This window comes from Anopheles funestus, unplaced genomic scaffold (genome assembly GCF_943734845.2).
Source record: "Anopheles funestus unplaced genomic scaffold, idAnoFuneDA-416_04 scaffold_10_ctg1, whole genome shotgun sequence".
In the NCBI taxonomy this organism is placed as follows: Eukaryota; Metazoa; Arthropoda; class Insecta; order Diptera; family Culicidae; genus Anopheles; species Anopheles funestus.
The window spans coordinates 784,533-810,620 of record NW_026045351.1 but is presented as its reverse complement, the minus strand read 5'-3'; the positions used below and the strand labels follow the sequence as shown (position 1 = coordinate 810,620).

The 26,088-nt window shown below is 46.6% G+C and overlaps 1 long non-coding RNA gene across 1 annotated transcript in view; it reads left to right on the top strand.

Moving 5' to 3' along the window:
• Positions 1-18,788: 18,788 nt before the first annotated feature.
• The window catches only part of LOC125774472 (uncharacterized), a 105,783-nt gene continuing 98,483 nt past the window's right edge, over positions 18,789-26,088 (top strand). Inside the window, exons 1-2 of the long non-coding RNA XR_007420937.1 lie at positions 18,789-22,410; positions 23,405-25,350. This is a non-coding gene — a long non-coding RNA (uncharacterized LOC125774472). The remainder of the gene's footprint in view (positions 22,411-23,404; positions 25,351-26,088) is intronic.

The window sequence follows — 26,088 nt, the reverse complement described above, 5'->3', positions numbered from 1 at the left end:
CTTGGCTAAGGTGTCTTGGCTAATGTGTCTTGGCTAAGGTGTCTTGGCTAATGTGTCTTGGCTAATGTGTCTTGGCTAAGGTGTCTTGGCTAATGTGTCTCGGCTAAGGTGTCTTGGCTAATGTGTCTTGGCTAATGTGTCTCGGCTAATGTGTCTTTGCTAATGTGTCTTGGCTAAGGTGTCTTGGCTAAGGTGTCCTGGCTAATGTGTCTTGGCTAATGTGTCTTGGCTAAAGTGTCTTGGCTAAGGTGTCTTGGCTAAGGTGTCTTGGCTAATGTGTCTTGGCTAAGGTGTCTCGGCTAATGTGTCTTGGCTAAAGTGTCTTGGCTAAGGTGTCTTGGCTAATGTGTCTTGGCTAAGGTGTCTTGGCTAAGGTGTCTTGGCTAAGGTGTCTTGGCTAATGTGTCTTGGCTAATGTGTCTTGGCTAATGTGTCTTGGCTAATGTGTCATGGCTAAGGTGTCTTGGCTAATGTGTCTTGGCTAAGGTGTCTTGGCTAAGGTGTCTTGGCTAAGGTGTCTTGGCTAAGGTGTCTTGGCTAATGTGTCTTGGCTAAGGTGTCTTGGCTAATGTGTCTTGGCTAAGGTGTCTTGGCTAATGTGTCTCGGCTAAGGTGTCTTGGCTAATGTGTCTTGGCTAATGTGTCTTGGCTAATGTGTCTTGGCTAAGGTGTCTTGGCTAATGTGCCTTGGCTAAGGTGTCTTGGCTAAGGTGTCTTGGCTAATATGTCTTGGCTAAGGTGTCTTGGCTAATGTGTCTTGGCTAATGTGTCTTGGCTAAGGTGTCTTGGCTAATGTGTCTTGGCTAAGGTGTCTTGGCTAAGGTGTCTTGGCTAAGGTGTCTTGGCTAATGTGTCTTGGCTAAAGTGTCTTGGCTAATGTGTCTTGGCTAAAGTGTCTTGGCTAAGGTGTCTTGGCTAAGGTGTCTTGGCTAAGGTGTCTTGGCTAAGGTGTCTTGGCTAAGGTGTCTTGGCTAATGTGTCTTGGCTAAGGTGTCTTGGCTAATGTGTCTTGGCTAAGGTGTCTTGGCTAATGTGTCTCGGCTAAGGTGTCTTGGCTAATGTGTCTTGACTAATGTGTCTTGGCTAATGTGCGTTGGCTAAGGTGTCTTGGCTAAGGTGTCTTGGCTAATGTGTCTTGGCTAAGGTGTCTTGGCTAAGGTGTCTTGGCTAAGGTGTCTTGGCTAAGGTGTCTTGGCTAATGTGTCTTGGCTAAGGTGTCTTGGCTAATGTGTCTTGGCTAAGGTGTCTTGGCTAATGTGTCTCGGCTAAGGTGTCTTGGCTAATGTGTCTTGACTAATGTGTCTTGGCTAATGTGCCTTGGCTAAGGTGTCTTGGCTAAGGTGTCTTGGCTAATGTGTCTTGGCTAAGGTGTCTTGGCTAAGGTGTCTTGGCTAAGGTGTCTTGGCTAAGGTGTCTTGGCTAAGGTGTCTTGGCTAATGTGTCTTGGCTAAGGTGTCTTGGCTAATGTGTCTTGGCTAAGGTGTCTTGGCTAATGTGTCTCGGCTAAGGTGTCTTGGCTAAGGTGTCTTGGCTAAGGTGTCTTGGCTAAGGTGTCTTGGCTAAGGTGTCTTGGCTAATGTGTCTTGGCTAAGGTGTCTTGGCTAATGTGTCTTGGCTAAGGTGTCTTGGCTAATGTGTCTCGGCTAAGGTGTCTTGGCTAATGTGTCTTGACTAATGTGTCTTGGCTAATGTGCCTTGGCTAAGGTGTCTTGGCTAAGGTGTCTTGGCTAATGTGTCTTGGCTAAGGTGTCTTGGCTAAGGTGTCTCGGCTAAGCTGTCTCGGCTAAGGTGTCTTGGCTAATGTGTCTTGGCTAATGTGTCTCGGCTAATGTGTCTTGGCTAATGTGTCTCGGCTAAGGTGTCTTGGCTAATGTGTCTTGGCTAATGTGTCTTGGCTAATGTGTCTTGGCTAAAGTGTCTTAGCTAAGGTGTCTTGGCTAATGTGTCTTGGCTAATGTGTCTTGGCTAATGTGTCTTGGCTAATGTGTCTTGGCTAATGTGTCTTGGCTAATGTGTCTTGGCTAAGGTGTCTTGGCTAAGGTGTCTTGGCTATGGTGTCTTGGCTAATGTGCCTTGGCTAAGGTGTCTTGGCTAATGTGTCTTGGCTAATGTGTCTTGGCTAAAGTGTCTTGGCTAAGGTGTCTTGGCTAAGGTGTCTTGGCTAAGGTGTCTTGGCTAAGGTGTCTTGGCTAAGGTGTCTTGGCTAATGTGTCTTGGCTAAGGTGTCTTGGCTAATGTGTCTTGGCTAAGGTGTCTTGGCTAATGTGTCTCGGCTAAGGTGTCTTGGCTAATGTGTCTTGGCTAAGGTGTCTTGGCTAAGGTGTCTTGGCTAAGGTGCCTTGGCTAATGTGTCTCGGCTAAGGTGTCTTGGCTAATGTGTCTTGGCTAATGTGTCTCGGCTAATGTGTCTTGGCTAATGTGTCTTGGCTAAGGTGTCTTGGCTAATGTGTCTTGGCTAAGGTGTCTTGGCTAATGTGTCTCGGCTAAGGTGTCTTGGCTAATGTGTCTTGGCTAAGGTGTCTTGGCTAAGGTGTCTTGGCTAAGGTGTCTTGGCTAAGGTGCCTTGGCTAATGTGTCTCGGCTAAGGTGTCTTTTCTAATGTGTCTTGGCTAATGTGTCTCGGCTAATGTGTCTTGGCTAATGTGTCTTGGCTAAGGTGTCTTGGCTAATGTGTCTTGGCTAAGGTGTCTTGGCTAATGTGTCTCGGCTAAGGTGTCTTGGCTAATGTGTCTTGGCTAAGGTGTCTTGGCTAAGGTGTCTTGGCTAAGGTGTCTTGGCTAAGGTGCCTTGGCTAATGTGTCTCGGCTAAGGTGTCTTGGCTAATGTGTCTTGGCTAATGTGTCTCGGCTAATGTGTCTTGGCTTATGTGTCTTGGCTAAGGTGTCTTGGCTAATGTGTCTTGGCTAATGTGTCTTGGCTAATGTGTCTTGGCTAAAGTGTCTTAGCTAAGGTGTCTTGGCTAATGTGTCTCGGCTAAGGTGTCTTGGCTAATGTGTCTTGGCTAAGGTGTCTTGGCTATGGTGTCTTGGCTAATGTGCCTTGGCTAAGGTGTCTTGGCTAATGTGTCTTGGCTAATGTGTCTTGGCTAAAGTGTCTTGGCTAAGGTGTCTTGGCTAATGTGTCTTGGCTAAGGTGTCTTGGCTAATGTGTCTTGGCTAAGGTGTCTTGGCTAATGTGTCTCGGCTAAGGTGTCTTGGCTAATGTGTCTTGGCTAAGGTGTCTTGGCTAAGGTGTCTTGGCTAAGGTGCCTTGGCTAATGTGTCTCGGCTAAGGTGTCTTGGCTAATGTGTCTTGGCTAATGTGTCTCGGCTAATGTGTCTTGGCTAATGTGTCTTGGCTAAGGTGTTTTGGCTAATGTGTCTTGGCTAAGGTGTCTTGGCTAATGTGTCTCGGCTAAGGTGTCTTGGCTAATGTGTCTTGGCTAAGGTGTCTTGGCTAAGGTGTCTTGGCTAAGGTGTCTTGGCTAAGGTGCCTTGGCTAATGTGTCTCGGCTAAGGTGTCGTTTCTAATGTGTCTTGGCTAATGTGTCTCGGCTAATGTGTCTTGGCTAAGGTGTCTTGGCTAAGGTGTCTTTGCTAAGGTGTCTTGGCTATGGTGTCTTGGCTAAGGTGTCTTGGCTAAGGTGTCTTGGCTAATGTGTCTTGGCTAATGTGTCTTGGCTAAAGTGTCTTGGCTAAGGTGTCTTGGCTAAGGTGTCTTGGCTAAGGTGTCTTGGCTAAGGTGTCTTGGCTAAGGTGTCTTGGCTAAGGTGTCTTGGCTAATGTGTCTTGGCTAAGGTGTCTTGGCTAATGTGTCTCGGCTAAGGTGTCTTGGCTAATGTGTCTTGGCTAAGGTGTCTTGGCTAAGGTGTCTTGGCTAAGGTGTCTTGGCTAATGTGTCTTGGCTAATGTGTCTTGGCTAAGGTGTCTTGGCTAATGTGTCTTGGCTAAAGTGTCTTGGCTAAGGTGTCTTGGCTAAGGTGTCTTGGCTAAGGTGTCTTGGCTAATGTGTCTTGGCTAAGGTGTCTTGGCTAATGTGTCTTGGCTAAGGTGTCTTGGCTAATGTGTCTCGGCTAAGGTGTCTTGGCTAATGTGTCTTGACTAATGTGTCTTGGCTAATGTGCCTTGGCTAAGGTGTCTTGGCTAAGGTGTCTTGGCTAATGTGTCTTGGCTAAGGTGTCTTGGCTAAGGTGTCTCGGCTAAGGTGTCTCGGCTAAGGTGTCTTGGCTAATGTGTCTTGGCTAATGTGTCTCGGCTAATGTGTCTTGGCTAATGTGTCTTGGCTAAGGTGTCTTGGCTAATGTGTCTTGGCTAATGTGTCTTGGCTAATGTGTCTTGGCTAAAGTGTCTTAGCTAAGGTGTCTTGGCTAATGTGTCTTGGCTAATGTGTCTTGGCTAATGTGTCTTGGCTAATGTGTCTTGGCTAATGTGTCTTGGCTAATGTGTCTTGGCTAAGGTGTCTTGGCTAAGGTGTCTTGGCTATGGTGTCTTGGCTAATGTGCCTTGGCTAAGGTGTCTTGGCTAATGTGTCTTGGCTAATGTGTCTTGGCTAAAGTGTCTTGGCTAAGGTGTCTTGGCTAAGGTGTCTTGGCTAAGGTGTCTTGGCTAAGGTGTCTTGGCTAAGGTGTCTTGGCTAATGTGTCTTGGCTAAGGTGTCTTGGCTAATGTGTCTTGGCTAAGGTGTCTTGGCTAATGTGTCTCGGCTAAGGTGTCTTGGCTAATGTGTCTTGGCTAAGGTGTCTTGGCTAAGGTGCCTTGGCTAATGTGTCTCGGCTAAGGTGTCTTGGCTAATGTGTCTTGGCTAATGTGTCTCGGCTAATGTGTCTTGGCTAATGTGTCTTGGCTAAGGTGTCTTGGCTAATGTGTCTTGGCTAAGGTGTCTTGGCTAATGTGTCTCGGCTAAGGTGTCTTGGCTAATGTGTCTTGGCTAAGGTGTCTTGGCTAAGGTGTCTTGGCTAAGGTGTCTTGGCTAAGGTGCCTTGGCTAATGTGTCTCGGCTAAGGTGTCTTTTCTAATGTGTCTTGGCTAATGTGTCTCGGCTAATGTGTCTTGGCTAATGTGTCTTGGCTAAGGTGTCTTGGCTAATGTGTCTTGGCTAAGGTGTCTTGGCTAATGTGTCTCGGCTAAGGTGTCTTGGCTAATGTGTCTTGGCTAAGGTGTCTTGGCTAAGGTGTCTTGGCTAAGGTGTCTTGGCTAAGGTGCCTTGGCTAATGTGTCTCGGCTAAGGTGTCTTGGCTAATGTGTCTTGGCTAATGTGTCTCGGCTAATGTGTCTTGGCTAATGTGTCTTGGCTAAGGTGTCTTGGCTAATGTGTCTTGGCTAATGTGTCTTGGCTAATGTGTCTTGGCTAAAGTGTCTTAGCTAAGGTGTCTTGGCTAATGTGTCTTGGCTAAGGTGTCTTGGCTAATGTGTCTTGGCTAAGGTGTCTTGGCTAAAGTGTCTTGGCTAAGGTGTCTTGGCTAAGGTGTCTTGGCTAAGGTGTCTTGGCTAAGGTGTCTTGGCTAAGGTGTCTTGGCTAATGTGTCTTGGCTAAGGTGTCTTGGCTAATGTGTCTTGGCTAAGGTGTCTTGGCTAATGTGTCTTGGCTAAGGTGTCTTGGCTAATGTGTCTCGGCTAAGGTGTCTTGGCTAATGTGTCTTGGCTAAGGTGTCTTGGCTAATGTGTCTCGGCTAAGGTGTCTTGGCTAATGTGTCTTGGCTAAGGTGTCTTGGCTAAGGTGTCTTGGCTAATGTGTCTTGGCTAAGGTGTCTTGGCTAATGTGTCTTGGCTAATGTGTCTTGGCTAAAGTGTCTTAGCTAAGGTGTCTTGGCTAATGTGTCTTGGCTAATGTGTCTTGGCTAATGTGTCTTGGCTAATGTGTCTTGGCTAATGTGTTTTGGCTAAGGTGTCTTTGCTAAGGTGTCTTGGCTATGGTGTCTTGGCTAATGTGTCTTGGCTAAGGTGTCTTGGCTAATGTGTCTTGGCTAATGTGTCTTGGCTAAAGTGTCTTGGCTAAGGTGTCTTGGCTAAGGTGTCTTGGCTAAGGTGTCTTGGCTAAGGTGTCTTGGCTAATGTGTCTTGGCTAAGGTGTCTTGGCTAATGTGTCTTGGCTAAGGTGTCTTGGCTAATGTGTCTCGGCTAAGGTGTCTTGGCTAATGTGTCTTGGCTAAGGTGTCTTGGCTAAGGTGTCTTGGCTAAGGTGTCTTGGCTAATGTGTCTTGGCTAATGTGTCTTGGCTAAGGTGTCTTGGCTAAGGTGTCTTGGCTAATGTGTCTTGGCTAAGGTGTCTTGGCTAATGTGTCTTGGCTAAGGTGTCTTGGCTAAGGTGTCTTGGCTAATGTGTCTTGGCTAAGGTGTCTTGGCTAAGGTGTCTTGGCTAAGGTGTCTTGGCTAAGGTGTCTCGGCTAATGTGTCTTGGCTAAAGTGTCTTGGCTAATGTGTCTCGGCTAAGGTGTCTTGGCTAATGTGTCTTGGCTAATGTGTCTTGGCTAATGTGTCTTGGCTAATGTGTCTTGGCTAAGGTGTCTTGGCTAATGTGTCTTGGCTAAGGTTTCTTGGCTAAGGTGTCTTGGCTAAGGTGTCTTGGCTAAGGTGTCTTGGCTAAAGTGTCTTGGCTAATGTGTCTTGGCTAAAATGTCTTGGCTAAGGTGTCTTGGCTAAGGTGTCTTGGCTAAGGTGTCCTGGCTAAGGTGTCTTGGCTAATGTGTCTTGGCTAAGGTGTCTTGGCTAATGTGTCTTGGCTAAGGTTTCTTGGCTAATGTGTCTCGGCTAAGGTGTCTTGGCTAATGTGTCTTGGCTAAGGTGTCTTGGCTAAGGTGTCTTGGCTAAAGTGTCTTGGCTAAGGTGTCTTGGCTAATGTGTCTTGGCTAAAGTGTCTTGGCTAAGGTGTCTTGGCTAATGTGTCTCGGCTAAGGTGTCTTGGCTAATGTGTCTTGGCTAAGGTGTCTCGGCTAAGGTGTCTTGGCTAAGGTGTCTTGGCTAAGGTGTCTTGGCTAAGGTGTCTTGGCTAATGTGTCTTGGCTAAGGTGTCTTGGCTAATGTGTCTTGGCTAAGGTGTCTTGGCTAATGTGTCTCGGCTAAGGTGTCTTGGCTAATGTGTCTTGACTAATGTGTCTTGGCTAATGTGCCTTGGCTAAGGTGTCTTGGCTAAGGTGTCTTGGCTATTGTGTCTTGGCTAAGGTGTCTTGGCTAAGGTGTCTCGGCTAAGGTGTCTCGGCTAAGGTGTCTTGGCTAATGTGTCTTGGCTAAGGTGTCTCGGCTAATGTGTCTTGGCTAATGTGTCTTGGCTAAGGTGTCTTGGCTAATGTGTCTTGGCTAATGTGTCTTGGCTAATGTGTCTTGGCTAATGTGTCTTGGCTAAAGTGTCTTAGCTAAGGTGTCTTGGCTAAGGTGTCTCGGCTAAGGTGTCTTGGCTAATGTGTCTTGGCTAAGGTGTCTCGGCTAATGTGTCTTGGCTAAGGTTTCTTGGCTAAGGTGTCTTGGCTAAGGTGTCTTGGCTAAGGTGTCTTGGCTAAAGTGTCTTGGCTAATGTGTCTTGGCTAAAGTGTCTTGGCTAAGGTGTCTTGGCTAAGGTGTCTTGGCTAAGGTGTCCTGGCTAAGGTGTCTTGGCTAATGTGTCTTGGCTAAGGTGTCTTGGCTAATGTGTCTTGGCTAAGGTTTCTTGGCTAATGTGTCTCGGCTAAGGTGTCTTGGCTAATGTGTCTTGGCTAAGGTGTCTTGGCTAAGGTGTCTTGGCTAAAGTGTCTTGGCTAAGGTGTCTTGGCTAATGTGTCTTGGCTAAAGTGTCTTGGCTAAGGTGTCTTGGCTAATGTGTCTCGGCTAAGGTGTCTTGGCTAATGTGTCTTGGCTAAGGTGTCTCGGCTAAGGTGTCTTGGCTAAGGTGTCTTGGCTAAGGTGTCTTGGCTAAGGTGTCTTGGCTAATGTGTCTTGGCTAAGGTGTCTTGGCTAATGTGTCTTGGCTAAGGTGTCTTGGCTAATGTGTCTCGGCTAAGGTGTCTTGGCTAATGTGTCTTGACTAATGTGTCTTGGCTAATGTGCCTTGGCTAAGGTGTCTTGGCTAAGGTGTCTTGGCTATTGTGTCTTGGCTAAGGTGTCTTGGCTAAGGTGTCTCGGCTAAGGTGTCTCGGCTAAGGTGTCTTGGCTAATGTGTCTTGGCTAAGGTGTCTCGGCTAATGTGTCTTGGCTAATGTGTCTTGGCTAAGGTGTCTTGGCTAATGTGTCTTGGCTAATGTGTCTTGGCTAATGTGTCTTGGCTAAAGTGTCTTAGCTAAGGTGTCTTGGCTAATGTGTCTTGGCTAATGTGTCTTGGCTAATGTGTCTTGGCTAATGTGTCTTGGCTAATGTGTCTTGGCTAATGTGTCTTGGCTAAGGTGTCTTGGCTAAGGTGTCTTGGCTATGGTGTCTTGGCTAATGTGTCTTGGCTAAGGTGTCTTGGCTAATGTGTCTTGGCTAATGTGTCTTGGCTAAAGTGTCTTGGCTAAGGTGTCTTGGCTAAGGTGTCTTGGCTAAGGTGTCTTGGCTAAGGTGTCTTGGCTAAGGTGTCTTGGCTAAGGTGTCTTGGCTAATGTGTCTTGGCTAAGGTGTCTTGGCTAATGTGTCTTGGCTAAGGTGTCTTGGCTAATGTGTCTCGGCTAAGGTGTCTTGGCTAATGTGTCTTGGCTAAGGTGTCTTGGCTAAGGTGTCTTGGCTAAGGTGTCTTGGCTAAGGTGCTTCGGCTAATGTGTCTCGGCTAAGGTGTCTTGGCTAATGTGTCTTGGCTAATGTGTCTCGGCTAATGTGTCTTGGCTAATGTGTCTTGGCTAAGGTGTCTTGGCTAATGTGTCTTGGCTAAGGTGTCTTGGCTAATGTGTCTCGGCTAAGGTGTCTTGGCTAATGTGTCTTGGCTAAGGTGTCTTGGCTAAGGTGTCTTGGCTAAGGTGTCTTGGCTAAGGTGCCTTGGCTAATGTGTCTCGGCTAAGGTGTCTTGGCTAATGTGTCTTGGCTAATGTGTCTCGGCTAATGTGTCTTGGCTAAGGTGTCTTGGCTAATGTGTCTTGGCTAAGGTGTCTTGGCTAAGGTGTCTTGGCTAATGTGTCTGGGCTAAGGTGTCTTGGCTAATGTGTCTTGGCTAAGGTGTCTTGGCTAAGGTGTCTTGGTTAAGGTGTCTTGGCTAAGGTGCCTTGGCTAATGTGTCTCGGCTAAGGTGTCTTGGCTAAGGTGTCTTGGCTAATGTGTCTCGGCTAATGTGTCTTGGCTAATGTGTCTTGGCTAAGGTGTCTTGGCTAATGTGTCTTGGCTAATGTGTCTTGGCTAATGTGTCTTGGCTAAAGTGTCTTAGCTAAGGTGTCTTGGCTAATGTGTCTTGGCTAATGTGTCTTGGCTAAGGTGTCTTGGCAAAGGTGTCTTGGCTAATGTGTCTTGGCTAATGTGTCTTGGCTAAGGTGTCTTGGCTAAGGTGTCTTGGCTATGGTGTCTTGGCTAATGTGTCTTGGCTAAGGTGTCTTGGCTAATGTGTCTTGGCTAATGTGTCTTGGCTAAAGTGTCTTGGCTAAGGTGTCTTGGCTAAGGTGTCTTGGCTAAGGTGTCTTGGCTAAGGTGTCTTGGCTAAGGTGTCTTGGCTAAGGTGTCTTGGCTAATGTGTCTTGGCTAAGGTGTCTTGGCTAATGTGTCTCGGCTAAGGTGTCTTGGCTAATGTGTCTTGGCTAAGGTGTCTTGGCTAAGGTGTCTTGGCTAAGGTGTCTTGGCTAATGTGTCTTGGCTAATGTGTCTTGGCTAAGGTGTCTTGGCTAAGGTGTCTTGGCTAATGTGTCTTGGCTAAGGTGTCTTGGCTAATGTGTCTTGGCTAAGGTGTCTTGGCTAAGGTGTCTTGGCTAATGTGTCTTGGCTAAGGTGTCTTGGCTAAGGTGTCTTTGCTAAGGTGTCTTGGCTAAGGTGTCTCGGCTAATGTGTCTTGGCTAAAGTGTCTTGGCTAATGTGTCTCGGCTAAGGTGTCTTGGCTAATGTGTCTTGGCTAATGTGTCTTGGCTAATGTGTCTTGGCTAATGTGTCTTGGCTAAGGTGTCTTGGCTAATGTGTCTTGGCTAAGGTTTCTTGGCTAAGGTGTCTTGGCTAAGGTGTCTTGGCTAAGGTGTCTTGGCTAAAGTGTCTTGGCTAATGTGTCTTTTCTAAAGTGTCTTGGCTAAGGTGTCTTGGCTAAGGTGTCTTGGCTAAGGTGTCCTGGCTAAGGTGTCTTGGCTAATGTGTCTTGGCTAAGGTGTCTTGGCTAATGTGTCTTGGCTAAGGTTTCTTGGCTAATGTGTCTCGGCTAAGGTGTCTTGGCTAATGTGTCTTGGCTAAGGTGTCTTGGCTAAGGTGTCTTGGCTAAAGTGTCTTGGCTAAGGTGTCTTGGCTAATGTGTCTTGGCTAAAGTGTCTTGGCTAATGTGTCTTGGCTAATGTGTCTCGGCTAAGGTGTCTTGGCTAATGTGTCTTGGCTAATGTGTCTCGGCTAAGGTGTCTTGGCTAATGTGTCTTGGCTAAGGTGTCTTGGCTAATGTGTCTTGGCTAAGGTGTCTTGGCTAAGGTGTCTTGGCTAATGTATCTTGGCTAATGTGTCTTGGCTAATGTGTCTTGGCTAAGGCGTCTTGGCTAATGTGCCTTGGCTAAGGTGTCTTGGCTAAGGTGTCTTGGCTAATGTGTCTTGGCTAAGGTGTCTTGGCTAATGTGTCTTGGCTAATGTGTCTTGGCTAAGGTGTCTTGGCTAAGGTGTCTTGGCTAATGTGTCTTGGCTAAGGTGTCTTGGCTAAGGTGTCTTGGCTAAGGTGTCTTGACTAAAGTGTCTTGGCTAATGTGTCTTGGCTAAAGTGTCTTGGCTAAGGTGTCTTGGCTAAGGTGTCTTGGCTAAGGTGTCTTGGCTAAGGTGTCTTGGCTAAGGTGTCTTGGCTAATGTGTCTTGGCTAAGGTGTCTTGGCTAATGTGTCTTGGCTAAGGTGTCTTGGCTAATGTGTCTCGGCTAAGGTGTCTTGGCTAATGTGTCTTGGCTAAGGTGTCTTGGCTAAGGTGTCTTGGCTAATGTGTCTTGGCTAATGTGTCTTGGCTAAGGTGTCTTGGCTAAGGTGTCTTGGCTAATGTGTCTTGGCTAAGGTGTCTTGGCTAATGTGTCTTGGCTAAGGTGTCTTGGCTAAGGTGTCTTGGCTAATGTGTCTTGGCTAATGTGTCTTGGCTAAGGTGTCTTGGCTAATGTGTCTTGGCTAATGTGTCTTGGCTAATGTGTCTTGGCTAATGTGTCTTGGCTAATGTGTCTTGGCTAATGTGTCTTGGCTAAGGTGTCTTGGCTAAGGTGTCTTGGCTAAGGTGTCTTGGCTAATGTGTCTTGGCTAAGGTGTCTTGGCTAAGGTGTCTTGGCTAAGGTGTCTCGGCTAATGTGTCTTGGCTAAGGTGTCTTGGCTAATGTGTCTTGGCTAAGGTGTCTTGGCTAAGGTGTCTTGGCTAAGGTGTCTTGGCTAATGTGTCTTGGCTAAGGTGTCTTGGCTAAGGTGTCTCGGCTAAGGTGTCTTGGCTAAGGTGTCTTGGCTAAGGTGTCTTGGCTTATGTGTCTTGGCTAAGGTGTGTTGGCTAAAGTGTCTTGGCTAAGGTGTCTTGGCTAAGGTGGCTTGGCTAAGGTGTCTTGGCTAAGGTGTCTTGGCTAAGGTGTCTTGGCTAATGTGTCTTGGCTAAGGTGTCTTGGCTAATGTGTCTTGGCTAATGTGTCTTGGCTAATGTGTCTTGGCTAATGTGTCTTGGCTAAGGTGTCTTGGCTAATGTGTCTTAGCTAAGGTGTCTTGGCTAATGTGTCTTGGCTAAGGTGTCTTGGCTAAGGTGTCTCGGCTAAGGTGTCTTGGCTAAGGTGTCTTGGCTAAGGTGTCTTGGCTAATGTGTCTTGGCTAAGGTGTGTTGGCTAAGGTGTCTTGGCTAAGGTGTCTTGGCTAAGGTGTCTCGGCTAAGGTGTCTTGGCTAAGGTGTCTTGGCTAAGGTGTCTTGGCTAATGTGTCTTGGCTAAGGTGTGTTGGCTAAAGTGTCTTGGCTAATGTGTCTTGGCTAAGGTGTCTTGGCTAAGGTGTCTTGGCTAATGTGTCTCGGCTAAGGTGTCTTGGCTAATGTGTCTCGGCTAAGGTGTCTTGGCTAATGTGTCTTGGCTAATGTGTCTTGGCTAAGGTGTCTTGGCTAATGTGTCTTGGCTAAGGTGTCTTGGCTAAAGTGTCTTGGCTAAGGTGTCTTGGCTAATGTGTCTTGGCTAATGTGTCTTGGCTAATGTGTCTTGGCTAATGTGTCTTGGCTAAGGTGTCTTGGCTAATGTGTCTTGGCTAAGGTGTCTTGGCTAAAGTGTCTTGGCTAATGTGTCTTGGCTAAAGTGTCTTGGCTAAGGTGTCTTGGCTAAGGTGTCTTGGCTAAGGTGTCTTGGCTAAGGTGTCTTGGCTAAGGTGTCTTGGCTAATGTGTCTTGGCTAAGGTGTCTTGGCTAAAGTGTCTTGGCTAAGGTTTCTTGGCTAATGTGTCTCGGCTAAGGTGTCTTGGCTAATGTGTCTCGGCTAAGGTGTCTTGGCTAATGTGTCTTGGCTAAGGTGTCTTGGCTAATGTGTCTTGGCTAAGGTGTCTTGGCTAAGGTGTCTTGGCTAATGTATCTTGGCTAATGTGTCTTGGCTAATGTGTCTTGGCTAAGGCGTCTTGGCTAATGTGCCTTGGCTAAGGTGTCTTGGCTAAGGTGTCTTGGCTAATGTGTCTTGGCTAAGGTGTCTTGGCTAATGTGTCTTGGCTAATGTGTCTTGGCTAAGGTGTCTTGGCTAAGGTGTCTTGGCTAATGTGTCTTGGCTAAGGTGTCTTGGCTAAGGTGTCTTGGCTAAGGTGTCTTGACTAAAGTGTCTTGGCTAAGGTGTCTTGGCTAAAGTGTCTTGGCTAAGGTGTCTTGGCTAAGGTGTCTTGGCTAAGGTGTCTTGGCTAAGGTGTCTTGGCTAAGGTGTCTTGGCTAATGTGTCTTGGCTAAGGTGTCTTGGCTAATGTGTCTTGGCTAAGGTGTCTTGGCTAATGTGTCTCGGCTAAGGTGTCTTGGCTAATGTGTCTTGGCTAAGGTGTCTTGGCTAAGGTGTCTTGGCTAAGGTGTCTTGGCTAATGTGTCTTGGCTAATGTGTCTTGGCTAAGGTGTCTTGGCTAAGGTGTCTTGGCTAATGTGTCTTGGCTAAGGTGTCTTGGCTAATGTGTCTTGGCTAAGGTGTCTTGGCTAAGGTGTCTTGGCTAATGTGTCTCGGCTAAGGTGTCTTGGCTAATGTGTCTTGGCTAATGTGTCTTGGCTAATGTGTCTTGGCTAATGTGTCTTGGCTAAGGTGTCTTGGCTAATGTGTCTTGGCTAAGGTGTCTTGGCTAATGTGTCTTGGCTAATGTGTCTTGGCTAATGTGTCTTGGCTAATGTGTCTTGGCTAAGGTGTCTTGGCTAAGGTGTCTTGGCTAAGGTGTCTTGGCTAATGTGTCTTGGCTAAGAAGTCTTGGCTAAGGTGTCTTGGCTAAGGTGTCTCGGCTAATGTGTCTTGGCTAAGGTGTCTTGGCTAATGTGTCTTGGCTAAGGTGTCTTGGCTAAGGTGTCTTGGCTAAGGTGTCTTGGCTAATGTGTCTTGGCTAAGGTGTCTTGGCTAAGGTGTCTCGGCTAATTTGTCTTGGCTAAGGTGTCTTGGCTAAGGTGTCTTGGCTAATGTGTCTTGGCTAAGGTGTCTTGGCTAAAGTGTCTTGGCTAAGGTGTCTTGGCTAAGGTGGCTTGGCTAAGGTGTCTTGGCTAAGGTGTCTTGGCTAAGGTGTCTTGGCTAATGTGTCTTGGCTAAGGTGTCTTGGCTAATGTGTCTTGGCTAATGTGTCTTGGCTAATGTGTCTTGGCTAATGTGTCTTGGCTAAGGTGTCTTGGCTAATGTGTCTTAGCTAAGGTGTCTTGGCTAATGTGTCTTGGCTAAGGTGTCTTGGCTAAGGTGTCTCGGCTAAGGTGTCTTGGCTAAGGTGTCTTGGCTAAGGTGTCTTGGCTAATGTGTCTTGGCTAAGGTGTGTTGGCTAAGGTGTCTTGGCTAAGGTGTCTTGGCTAAGGTGTCTCGACTAAGGTGTCTTGGCTAAGGTGTCTTGGCTAAGGTGTCTTGGCTAATGTGTCTTGGCTAAGGTGTGTTGGCTAAAGTGTCTTGGCTAATGTGTCTTGGCTAAGGTGTCTTGGCTAAGGTGTCTTGGCTAATGTGTCTCGGCTAAGGTGTCTTGGCTAATGTGTCTCGGCTAAGGTGTCTTGGCTAATGTGTCTTGGCTAATGTGTCTTGGCTAAGGTGTCTTGGCTAATGTGTCTTGGCTAAGGTGTCTTGGCTAAAGTGTCTTGGCTAAGGTGTCTTGGCTAAGGTGTCTTGGCTAATGTGTCTTGGCTAATGTGTCTTGGCTAATGTGTCTTGGCTAATGTGTCTTGGCTAAGGTGTCTTGGCTAATGTGTCTTGGCTAAGGTGTCTTGGCTAAAGTGTCTTGGCTAATGTGTCTTGGCTAAAGTGTCTTGGCTAAGGTGTCTTGGCTAAGGTGTCTTGGCTAAGGTGTCTTGGCTAAGGTGTCTTGGCTAAGGTGTCTTGGCTAATGTGTCTTGGCTAAGGTGTCTTGGCTAAGGTGTCTTGGCTAAGGTGTCTTGGCTAATGTGTCTCGGCTAAGGTGTCTTGGCTAAGGTGTCTTGGCTAATGTGTCTTGGCTAAGGTGTCTTGGCTAATGTGTCTCGGCTAAGGTGTCTTGGCTTATGTGTCTTGACTAATGTGTCTCGGCTAAGGTGTCTTGGCTAATGTGTCTTGGCTAATGTGTCTTGGCTATGGTGTCTTGGCTAATGTGCCTTAGCTAAGGTGTCTTGGCTAAGGTGTCTTGGCTAATGTGTCTTGGCTAAGGTGTCTTGGCTAATGTGTCTTGGCTAAGGTGTCTTGACTAAGGTGTCTTGGCTAAGGTGTCTCGGCTTATGTGTCTTGGCTAAGGTGTCTTGGCTAATGTGTCTCGGCTAAGGTGTCTTGGCTAATGTGTCTCGGCTAATGTGTCTTGGCTAATGTGTCTTTGCTAAGGTGTCTTAACTAAGGTGTCTTGGCTAATGTGTCTTGGCTAAGGTGTCTTGGCTAATGTGTCTTGGCTAATGTGTCTTGGCTAATGTGTCTTGGCTAAAGTGTCTTAGCTAAGGTGTCTTGGCTAAGGTGTCTTGGCTAATGTGTCTTGGCTAAGGTGTCTTGGCTAAGGTGTCTTGGCTAAAGTGTCTTGGCTAATGTGTCTTGGCTAAAGTGTCTTGGCTAAGGTGTCTTGGCTAAGGTGTCTTGGCTAAGGTGTCTTGGCTAATGTGTCTTGGCTAAGGTGTCTTGGCTAATGTGTCTCGGCTAAGGTGTCTTGGCTATGGTGTCTTGGCTAATGTGCCTTGGCTAAGGTGTCTTGGCTAAGGTGTCTTGGCTAATGTGTCTTGGCTAAGGTGTCTTGGCTAATGTGTCTTGGCTAAGGTGTCTTGACTAAGGTGTCGTGGCTAAGGTGTCTCGGCTTATGTGTCTTGGCTAAGGTGTCTTGGCTAATGTGTCTCGGCTAAGGTGTCTTGGCTAATGTGTCTCGGCTAATGTGTCTTGGCTAATGTGTCTTGGCTAAGGTGTCTTAACTAAGGTGTCTTGGCTAATGTGTCTTGGCTAAGGTGTCTTGGCTAATGTGTCTTGGCTAATGTGTCTTGGCTAATGTGTCTTGGCTAAAGTGTCTTAGCTAAGGTGTCTTGGCTAAGGTGTCTTGGCTAATGTGTCTTGGCTAAGGTGTCTTGGCTAAGGTGTCTCGACTAAGGTGTCTTGGCTAAGGTGTCTTGGCTAAGGTGTCTTGGCTAAGGTGTCTTGGCTAAGGTGTCTTGGCTAAGGTGTCTTGGCTAAAGTGTCTTGGCTAAGGTGTCTTGGCTAAGGTGTCTTGGCTAAGGTGTCTTGGCTAAGGTGTCTTGGCTAAGGTGTCTTGGCTAAAGTGTCTTGGCTAAGGTGTCTTGGCTAAGGTGTCTTGGCTAATGTGTATTGGCTAATGTGTCTTGGCTAATGTGCCTTGGCTAAGGTGTCTTGGCTAAGGTGTCTTGGCTAATGTGTCTTGGCTAAGGTGTCTAGGCTAATGTGTCTTGGCTAAGGTGTCTTGGCTAAGGTGTCTTGGCTAAGGTGTCTCGGCTAATGTGTCTTGGATAAGGTGTCTTGGCTAGTGTGTCTCGGCTAAGGTGTCTTGGCTAATGTGTCTCGGCAAATGTGTCTTGGCTAATGTGTCTTTGCTAAGGTGTCTTAACTAAGGTGTCTTGGCTAAGGTGTCTTGGCTAAGGTGTCTCGGCTAATGTGTCTTGGCTAAGGTGTCTTGGCTAAGGTGTCTTGGCTAAGGTGTCTTGGCTAAGGTGTCTTGGCTTATGTGTCTTGACTAATGTGTCTCGGCTAAGGTGTCTTGGCTAATGTGTCTTGGCTAATGTGTCTTGGCTATGGTGTCTTGGCTAATGTGCCTTGGCTAAGGTGTCTTGGCTAAGGTGTCTTGGCTAATGTGTCTTGGCTAAGGTGTCTTGGCTAATGTGTCTTGGCTAAGGTGTCTTGGCTAAGGTGTCTTGACTAAAGTGTTTTGGCTAATGTGTCTTGGCTAATGTGTCTTGGCTAAGGTGTCTTGGCTAAGGTGTCTTGGCTAAGGTGTCTTGACTAAAGTGTCTTGGCTAATGTGTCTTGGCTAATGTGTCTTGGCTAATGTGTCTTGGCTAATGCGTCTTGGCTAATGTGTCTTGGCTAATGTGTCTTGGCTAAAGTGTCTAGGCTAATGTGTCTTGGCTAATGTGTCTTGGCTAAGGTGTCTTGGCTAATGTGTCTCGGCTTATGTGTCTTGGCTAAGGTGTCTTGGCTAAGGTGTCTTGGCTAATGTGTCTTGGCTAATGTGTCTTGGCTAAGGTGTCTTGGCTAAGGTGTCTTGGCTAATGTGTCTTGGCTAATGTGTCTTGGCTAATGTGTCTTGGCTAATGTGTCTTGGCTAAGGTGTCTTGGCTAATGTGCCTTGGCTAAGGTGTCTTGGCTAATGTGTCTTGGCTAATGTGTCTTGGCTAATGTGTTTTGGCTAATGTGTCTTGATTAAGGTGTCTTGGCTAATGTGTCTTGGCTAAGGTGTCTTGGCTAATTTGTCTTGGCTAAGGTGTCTTGGCTAATGTGCCTTGGCTAAGGTGTCTTGGCTAATGTGTCTTGGCTAATGTGTCTTGGCTAATGTGTCTTGGCTAAGGTGTCTTGGCTAAGGTGTCTTGGCTAATGTGTCTTGGCTAAGGTGTCTTGGCTAAGGTGTCTTGGCTAAGGTGTCTTAACTAAAGTGTCTTGGCTAATGTGTCTTGGCTAATGTGTCTTGGCTAATGTGTCTTGGCTAATGTGTCTTAGCTAATGTGTCTTGGCTAATGTGTCTTGGCTAAGGTGTCTTGGCTAATGTGCCTTGGCTAAGGTGTCTTGGCTCATGTGTCTTGGCTAAGGTGTCTTGGCTAATGTGTCTTGGCTAAGGTGTCTTGGCTAATGTGTCTCGGCTAAGAAGTCTTGGCTAATGTGTCTTGGCTAAGGTGTCTTGGCTAATGTGTCTTGGCTAATGTGTCTTGGCTAATGTGTCTTGGCTAAGGTGTCTTGGCTAATGTGCCGTGGCGAAGGTGTCTTGGCTAATGTGTCTTGGCTAATGTGTCTTGGCTAAGGTGTCTTGGCTAATGTGTCTTGGCTAATGTGTCTTGGCTAATGTGTCTTGGCTAAGGTGTCTTGGCTAATGTGCCTTGGCTAAGGTGTCTTGGCTAATGTGTCTTGGCTAAGGTGTCTTGGCTAAGGTGTCTTGGCTAAGGTGTCTTGGCTAAGGTGTCTCGGCTAAGGTGTCTTGGCTAAGGTGTTTTGGCTAAAGTGTCTTGGCTAAGGTGTCTTGGCTAAGGTGTCTTGACTAAAGTGTCTTGGCTAATGTGTCTTGGCTAATGTGTCTTGGCTAAGGTGTCTTGGCTAAGGTGTCTTGGCTAAAGTGTCTTGGCTAAGGTGTCTTGGCTAAGGTGTCTTGGCTAAGGTGTTTTGGCTAAAGTGTCTTGGCTAATGTGTCTTGGCTAAAGTGTCTTGGCTAAGGTGTCTTGGCTAAGGTGTCTTGGCTAATGTGTCTTGGCTAAGGTGTCTTGGCTAATGTGTCTTGGCTAAGGTGTCTTGGCTAATGTGTCTTGGCTAATGTGTCTCGGCTAAGGTGTCTTGGCTAATGTGTCTTGGCTAAAGTGTCTTGGCTAAGGTGTCTTGGCTAATGTGTCTTGGCTAAGGTGTCTTGGCTAATGTGTCTTGGCTAATGTGTCTTGGCTAATGTGTCTTGGCTAAGGTGTCTTGGCTAATGTGTCTTGGCTAAGGTGTCTTGGCTAATGTGTCTTGGCTAATGTGTCTTGGCTAATGTGTCTTGGCTAATGTGTCTTGGCTAAGGTGTCTTGGCTAATGTGTCTTGGCTAAGGTGTCTTGGCTAAGGTGTCTTGGCTAAGGTGTCTTGGCTAAGGTGTCTCGGCTAAAGTGTCTTGGCTAATGTGTCTTGGCTAAAGTGTCTTGGCTAAGGTGTCTTGGCTAAGGTGCCTTGGCTAAGGTGTCTTGGCTAAGGTGTCTTGGCTAATGTGTCTTGGCTAAGGTGTCTTGGCTAAGGTGTCTTGGCTAAGGTGTCTTGACTAAAGTGTCTTGGCTAATGTGTCTTGGCTAAGGTGTCTTGGCTAATGTGTCTTGGCTAATGTGTCTTGGCTAATGTGTCTTGGCTAATGTGTCTTGGCTAAGGTGTCTTGGCTAATGTGCCTTGGCTAAGGTGTCTTGGCTCATGTGTCTTGGCTAATGTGTCTTAGCTAATGTGTCTTGGCTAAGGTGTCTTGACTAAAGTGTCTTGGCTAATGTGTCTTGGCTAAGGTGTCTTGGCTAAGGTGTCTTGGCTTATGTGTCTTGGCTAATGTGTCTTGGCTAATGTGTCTCGGCTAATGTGTCTTGGCTAATGTGTCTTGGCTAATGTGTCTTGGCTAATGTGTCTCGGCTAATGTGTTTTGGCTATTGTGTCTTGGCTTATGTGTCTTGGCTAAGGTGTCTTGGCTAATGTGTCTTGGCTAATGTGTCTTGGCTAATGTGTCTTGGCTAAGGTGTCTTGGCTAAGGTGTCTTGGCTTATGTGTCTTGGCTAATGTGTCTTGGCTAATGTGTCTCGGCTAAGGTGTCTTGGCTAATGTGTCTTGGCTAATGTGTCTTGGCTAATGTGTCTCGGCTAATGTGTCTTGGCTAATGTGTCTTGGCTAATGTGTCTTGGCTAATGTGTCTTGGCTAATGTGTCTTAGCTAATATGTCTTGGCTAATGTGTCTTGGCTAAAGTGTCTTGGCTAATGTGTCTTGGCTAATGTGTCTTGGCTAATGTGTCTTGGCTAAGGTGTCTTGGCTAAGGTGTCTTGGCTTATGTGTCTTGGCTAATGTGTCTTGGCTAATGTGTCTCGGCTAATGTGTCTTGGCTAATGTGTCTTGGCTAATGTGTCTTGGCTAATGTGTCTCGGCTAATGTGTTTTGGCTATTGTGTCTTGGCTTATGTGTCTTGGCTAAGGTGTCTTGGCTAATGTGTCTTGGCTAATGTGTCTTGGCTAAGGTGTCTTGGCTAAGGTGTCTTGGCTAATGTGTCTTAGCTAATGTGTCTTGGCTAAGGTGTCTTGGCTAATGTGTCTTGGCTAATGTGTCTTAGCTAAGGTGTCTTGGCTAGTGTGTCTTGGCTAAGGTGTCTTGGCTAATGTGTCTTGGCTAATGTGTCTTGGCTAAGGTGTCTTGGCTAAGGTGTCTTGGCTAATGTGTCTTGGCTAATGTGTCTTGGCTAAGGTGTCTTGGCTAAGGTGTCTTGGCTAATGTGTCTTGGCTAATGTGTCTTGGCTAAGGTGTCTTGGCTAAGGTGTCTTGGCTAAGGTGTCTTGGCTAAGGTGTCTTGGCTAATGTGTCTTGGCTAAGGTGTCTTGGCTAAGGTGTCTTGGCTAATGTGTCTTGGCTAATGTGTCTTGGCTAATGTGTCTTGGCTAAGGTGTCTTGGCTAAGGTGTCTCGGCTAATGTGTCTTGGCTAAGGTGTCTTGGCTAATGTGTCTTGGCTAAGGTGTCTTGGCTAAGGTGTCTTGGCTAATGTGTCTTGGCTAAGGTGTCTCGGCTAATGTGTCTTGGCTAATGTGTCTTGGCTAATGTGTCTTGGCTAATGTGTCTTGGCTAAGGTGTCTTGGCTAATGTTTCTTGTATAATGTGTCTTGGCTAATGTGTCTTGGCTAAGGTGTCTTGGTTAATGTGTCTTGGCTAATGTGTCTTGGCTAATGTGTCTTGGCTAATGTGTCTTGCCTAATGTGTCTTGGCTAAGGTGTCTTGGCTAATGTGTCTTGGCTAAGGTGTCTTGGCTAAGGTGTCTTGGCTAATGTGTCTTGGCTAATGTGTCTTGGCTAATGTGTCTTGGCTAAGGTGTCTTGGCTAAGGTGTCTCGGCTAATGTGTCTTGGCTAAGGTGTCTTGGCTAAGGTGTCTCGGCTAATGTGTCTTGGCTAAGGTGTCTTGGCTAATGTGTCTTGGCTAAGGTGTCTCGGCTAATGTGTCTTGGCTAAGGTGTCTTGGCTAATGTGTCTTGGCTAATGTGTCTTGGCTAATGTGTCTTGGCTAAGGTGTCTTGGCTAATGTGTCTTGGCTAATGTGTCTTGGCTAAGGTGTCTTGGCTAAGGTGTCTTGGCTAAGGTGTCTTGGCTAAGGTGTCTTGGCTAATGTGTCTTGGCTAAGGTGTCTTGGCTAAGGTGTCTTGGCTAATGTGTCTTGGCTAATGTGTCTTGGCTAATGTGTCTTGGCTAAGGTGTCTTGGCTAAGGTGTCTCGGCTAATGTGTCTTGGCTAAGGTGTCTTGGCTAAGGTGTCTCGGCTAATGTGTCTTGGCTAAGGTGTCTTGGCTAATGTGTCTTGGCTAAGGTGTCTCGGCTAATGTGTCTTGGCTAAGGTGTCTTGGCTAATGTGTCTTGGCTAAGGTGTCTTGGCTAAGGTGTCTTGGCTAATGTGTCTTGGCTAAGGTGTCTTGGCTAATGTGTCTTGGCTAATGTGTCTTGGCTAATGTGTCTTGGCTAAGGTGTCTTGGCTAATGTTTCTTGTATAATGTGTCTTGGCTAATGTGTCTTGGCTAAGGTGTCTTGGTTAAGGTGTCTTGGCTAATGTGTCTTGGCTAAGGTGTCTTGGCTAATGTGTCTTGCCTAATGTGTCTTGGCTAAGGTGTCTTGGCTAATGTGTCTTGGCTAAGGTGTCTTGGCTAATGTGTCTTGGCTAATGTGTCTTGGCTAAGGTGTCTTGGCTAATGTGTCTTGGCTAAGGTGTCTTGGCTAATGTGTCTTGGCTAAGGTGTCTTGGCTAATGTGTCTTGTCTAATGTGTCTTGGCTAAGGTGTCTTGGCTAATGTGTCTTGGCTAATGTGTCTTAGCTAAGGTGTCTTGGCTAGTGTGTCTTGGCTAAGGTGTCTTGGCTAATGTGTCTTGGCTAATGTGTCTTGGCTAAGGTGTCTTGGCTAATGTTTCTTGTATAATGTGTCTTGGCTAATGTGTCTTGGCTAAGGTGTCTTGGTTAAGGTGTCTTGGCTAATGTGTCTTGGCTAAGGTGTCTTGGCTAAGGTGTCTTGGCTAAGGTGTCTTGGCTAATGTGTCTTGGCTAATGTGTCTTGGCTAATGTGTCTCGGCTAATGTGTCTTGGCTAATGTGTCTTGGCTAATGTGTCTTGGCTAATGTGTCTCGGCTAATGTGTTTTGGCTATTGTGTCTTGGCTTATGTGTCTTGGCTAAGGTGTCTTGGCTAATGTGTCTTGGCTAATGTGTCTTGGCTAAGGTGTCTTGGCTAATGTGTCTTGGCTAAGGTGTCTTGGCTAAGGTGTCTTGGCTAAGGTGTCTTGGCTAATGTGTCTTGGCTAATGTGTCTTGGCTAATGTGTCTCGGCTAATGTGTCTTGGCTAATGTGTCTTGGATAAAGTGTCTTGGCTAACGTGTCTTGGCTAAGGTGTCTTGGCTAATGTGTCTTGGCTAATGTGTCTTGGCTAATGTGTCTTGGCTAATGTGTCTTGGCTAAGGTGTCTTTTCTAAGGTGTCTTGGCTAATGTGTCTTGGCTAATGTGTCTTGGCTAATGTGTCTTGGCTAAGGTGTCTTGGCTAATGTGTCTTGGCTAAGGTGTCTTGGCTAATGTGTCTTGGCTAAGGTGTCTTGGCTAAGGTGTCTTGGCTAATGTGTCTTGGCTAAGGTGTCTTGGCTAAGGTGTCTTGGCTAATGTGTTTTGGCTAATGTGTCTTGGCTAATGTGTCTTGGCTAAGGTGTCTTGGCTAATGTGTCTTGGCTAAGGTGTCTTGGCTAAGGTGTCTTGGCTAAGGTGTCTTGGCTAAGGTGTCTTGGCTTATGTGTCTTGGCTAAGGTGTCTTGGCTAAGGTGTCTTGGCTAAGGTGTCTTGGCTAATGTGTCTTGGCTAATGTGTATTGGCTAATGTGTCTTGGCTAATGTGTCTTGGCTAATGTGTCTTGGCTAATGTGTCTTGGCTAAGGTGTCTTTTCTAAGGTGTCTTGGCTAATGTGTCTTGGTTGATGTGTCTCGGCTAATGTGTCTTGGCTTATGTGTCTTGGCTAATGTGTCTTGGCTAATGTGTCTTGGCTAATGTGTTTTGGCTAAGGTGTCTCGGAAAAGGTGTCTTGGCTAAGGTGTCTTGGCTAAGGTGTCTTGGCTAATGTGTCTTGGCTTATGTGTCTTGGCTAATGTGTCTTGGCTAAGGTGTCTTGGCTAATGTGTCTTGGCTAAGGTGTCTTGGCTAATGTGTCTTGGCTAATGTGTCTTGGCTAATGTGTCTTGGCTAATGTGTCTCGGCTAATGTGTTTTGGCTATTGTGTCTTGGCTTATGTGTCTTGGCTAAGGTGTCTTGGCTAATGTGTCTTGGCTAATGTGTCTTGGCTAAGGTGTCTTGGCTAATGTGTCTTGGCTAATGTGTCTTGGCTAATGTGTCTTGGCTAATGTGTCTTGGCTAATGTGTCTTGACTAATGTGTCTTGGCTAATGTGTCTTGGCTAAAGTGTCTTTTCTAAGGTGTCTTGGCTAATGTGTCTTGGCTAATGTGTCTTGGCTAATGTGTCTTGGCTAAGGTGTCTTGGCTAATGTGTCTTGGCTAAGGTGTCTTGGCTAATGTGTCTTGGCTAAGGTGTCTTGGCTAAGGTGTCTTGGCTAATGTGTCTTGGCTAAGGTGTCTTGGCTAAGGTGTCTTGGCTAATGTGTCTTGGCTAAGGTGTCTTGGCTAATGTGTCTTGGTTGATGTGTCTCGGCTAATGTATCTTGGCTAATGTGTCTTGGCTAATGTGTCTTGGCTAATGTGTCTTGGCTAATGTGTTTTGGCTAAGGTGTCTCGGAAAAGGTGTCTTGGCTAAGGTGTCTTGGCTAATGTGTCTTGGCTAATGTGTCTTGGCTAATGTGTCTTGGCTAAGGTGTCTTGGCTAATGTGTCTTGGCTAAGGTGTCTTGGCTAATGTGTCTTGGCTAAGGTGTCTTGGCTAATGTGTCTTGGCTAATGTGTCTTGTCTAATGTGTCTTGGCTAAGGTGTCTTGGCTAATGTGTCTTGGCTAATGTGTCTTAGCTAAGGTGTCTTGGCTAGTGTGTCTTGGCTAAGGTGTCTTGGCTTATGTGTCTTGGCTAATGTGTCTTGGCTAAGGTGTCTTGGCTAATGTGTCTTGTCTAATGTGTCTTGGCTAATGTGTCTTGGCTAAGGTGTCTTGGCTAAGGTGTCTTGGCTAATGTGTCTTGGCTAAGGTGTCTTGGCTATAGTGTCTTGGCTAAGGTGTCTTGGCTAATGTGTCTTGGCTAATGTGTCTTGGCTAATGTGTCTCGGCTAATGTGTCTTGGCTAATGTGTCTTGGCTAATGTGTCTTGGCTAATGTGTCTCGGCTAATGTGTTTTGGTTATTGTGTCTTGGCTTATGTGTCTTGGCTAAGGTGTCTTGGCTAATGTGTCTTGGCTAAGGTGTCTTGGCTAATGTGTCTTGGCTAATGTGTCTTGGCTAATGTGTCTTGGCTAATGTGTCTTGGCTAATGTGTCTTGGCTAATGTGTCTTGGCTAATGTGTCTTGGCTAATGTGTCTTGGCTAATGTGTCTTGGCTAATGTGTCTTGGCTAAGGTGTCTTATCTAATGTGTTTTGGCTAATGTGTCTTGGCTAATGTGTCTTGGCTAATGTGTCTTGGCTAAGGTGTCTTGGCTAATGTGTCTTGGCTAAGGTGTCTTGGCTAATGTGTCTTGGCTAAGGTGTCTTGGCTAATGTGTCTTGGCTAATGTGTCTCGGCTAAGGTGTCTTGGCTAAGGTGTCTTATCTAATGTGTTTTGGCTAATGTGTCTTGGCTAATGTGTCTCGGCTAATGTGTTTTGGTTATTGTGTCTTGGCTTATGTGTCTTGGCTAAGGTGTCTTGGCTAATGTGTCTTGGCTAAGGTGTCTTGGCTAATGTGTCTTGGCTAATGTGTCTCGGCTAAGGTGTCTTGGCTAATGTGTCTTGGCTAAGGTGTCTTGGCTAATGTGTCTTGGCTAAGGTGTCTTGGCTAAGGTGTCTTGGCTAATGTGTCTTGGCTAAGGTGTCTTGGCTAAGGTGTCTTGGCTAATGTGTCTTGGCTAATGTGTCTTGGCTAAGGTGTCTTGGCTAATGTGTCTTGGCTAAGGTGTCTTGGCTAATGTGTCTTGGCTAATGTGTCTTGGCTAATGTGTCTTGGCTAAGGTGTCTTGGCTAATGTGTCTTGGTCAATGTGTCTTGGCTAATGTGTCTTGGCTAATGTGTCTTGGCTAAGGTGTCTTGGCTAATGTGTCTTGGCTAAGGTGTCTTGGCTAAGGTGTCTTGGCTAAGATGTCTTGGCTTATGTTTCTCGGCTAATGTGTCTTGGCTAATGTGTCTTGGCTAATGTGTCTTGGCTAATGTGTCTTGGCTAATGTGTATTGGCTAATGTGTCTTGGCTAAGGTGTCTTGGCTAATGTGTCTTGGCTAATGTGTCTTGGCTAATGTGTCTTGGCTAAGGTGTCTTGGCTAATGTGTCTCGGCTTATATGTTTTGGCTAATGTGTCTTGGCTAAGGTGTCTTTTCTAAGGTGTCTTGGCTATTGTGTCTTGGCTAATGTGTCTTGGCTAAGGTGTCTTGGCTAATGTGTCTTGGCTAAGGTGTCTTGGCTAATGTGTCTTGGCTAAGGTGTCTTGGCTAAGGTGTCTTGGCTAAGGTGTCTTGGCTAATGTGTCTTGGCTAAAGTGTCTTGGCTAAGGTGTCTTGGCTAATGTGTCTCGGCTAAGGTGTCTTGGCTAAGGTGTCTTGGCTAATGTGTCTTGGCTAATGTGTCTCGGCTAATGTGTCTTGGCTAAGGTGTCTTGGCTTAGGTGTCTTGGCTAATGTGTCTTGGCTAATGTGTCTCGGCTAAGGTGTCTTGGCTAAGGTGTCTTGGCTAATGTGTCTTGACTAATGTGTCTTCGCTAATGTGTCTTGGCTAAGGTGTCTTGGCTAATGTGTCTTGGCTAAGGTGTCTTGGCTTATGTGTCTTGGCTAAGGTGTCTTGGCTAATGTGTCTTGGCTAAGGTGTCTTGGCTAAAGTGTCTTGGCTAAGGTGTCTTGGCTAATGTGTCTCGGCTAAGGTGTCTTGGCTAAGGTGTCTTGGCTAATGTGTCTTGGCTAATGTGTCTCGGCTAATGTGTCTTGGCTAAGGTGTCTTGGCTTAAGTGTCTTGGCTAATGTGTCTTGGCTAATGTGTCTCGGCTAAGGTGTCTTGGCTAAGGTGTCTTGGCTAATGTGTCTTGGCTAATGTGTCTTCGCTAATGTGTCTTGGCTAAGGTGTCTTGGCTAAAGTGTCTTGGCTAAGGTGTCTTGGCTAAGGTGTCTTGGCTAAGGTGTCTTGGCTAATGTGTCTCGGCTAAGGTGTCTTGGCTAAGGTGTCTTGGCTAATGTGTCTCGGCTAAGGTGTCTTGGCTAATGTGTCTTGGCTAAGGTGTCTTGGCTAAGGTGTCTTGGCTAAGGTGTCTTGGCTAATGTGTCTTGGCTAAAGTGTCTTGGCTTAGGTGTCTTGGCTAATGTGTCTCGGCTAAGGTGTCTTGGCTAAGGTGTCTTGGCTAAGGTGTCTTGGCTAATGTGTCTCGGTTAAGGTGTCTTGGCTAAAGTGTCTTGGCTAAGGTGTCTTGGC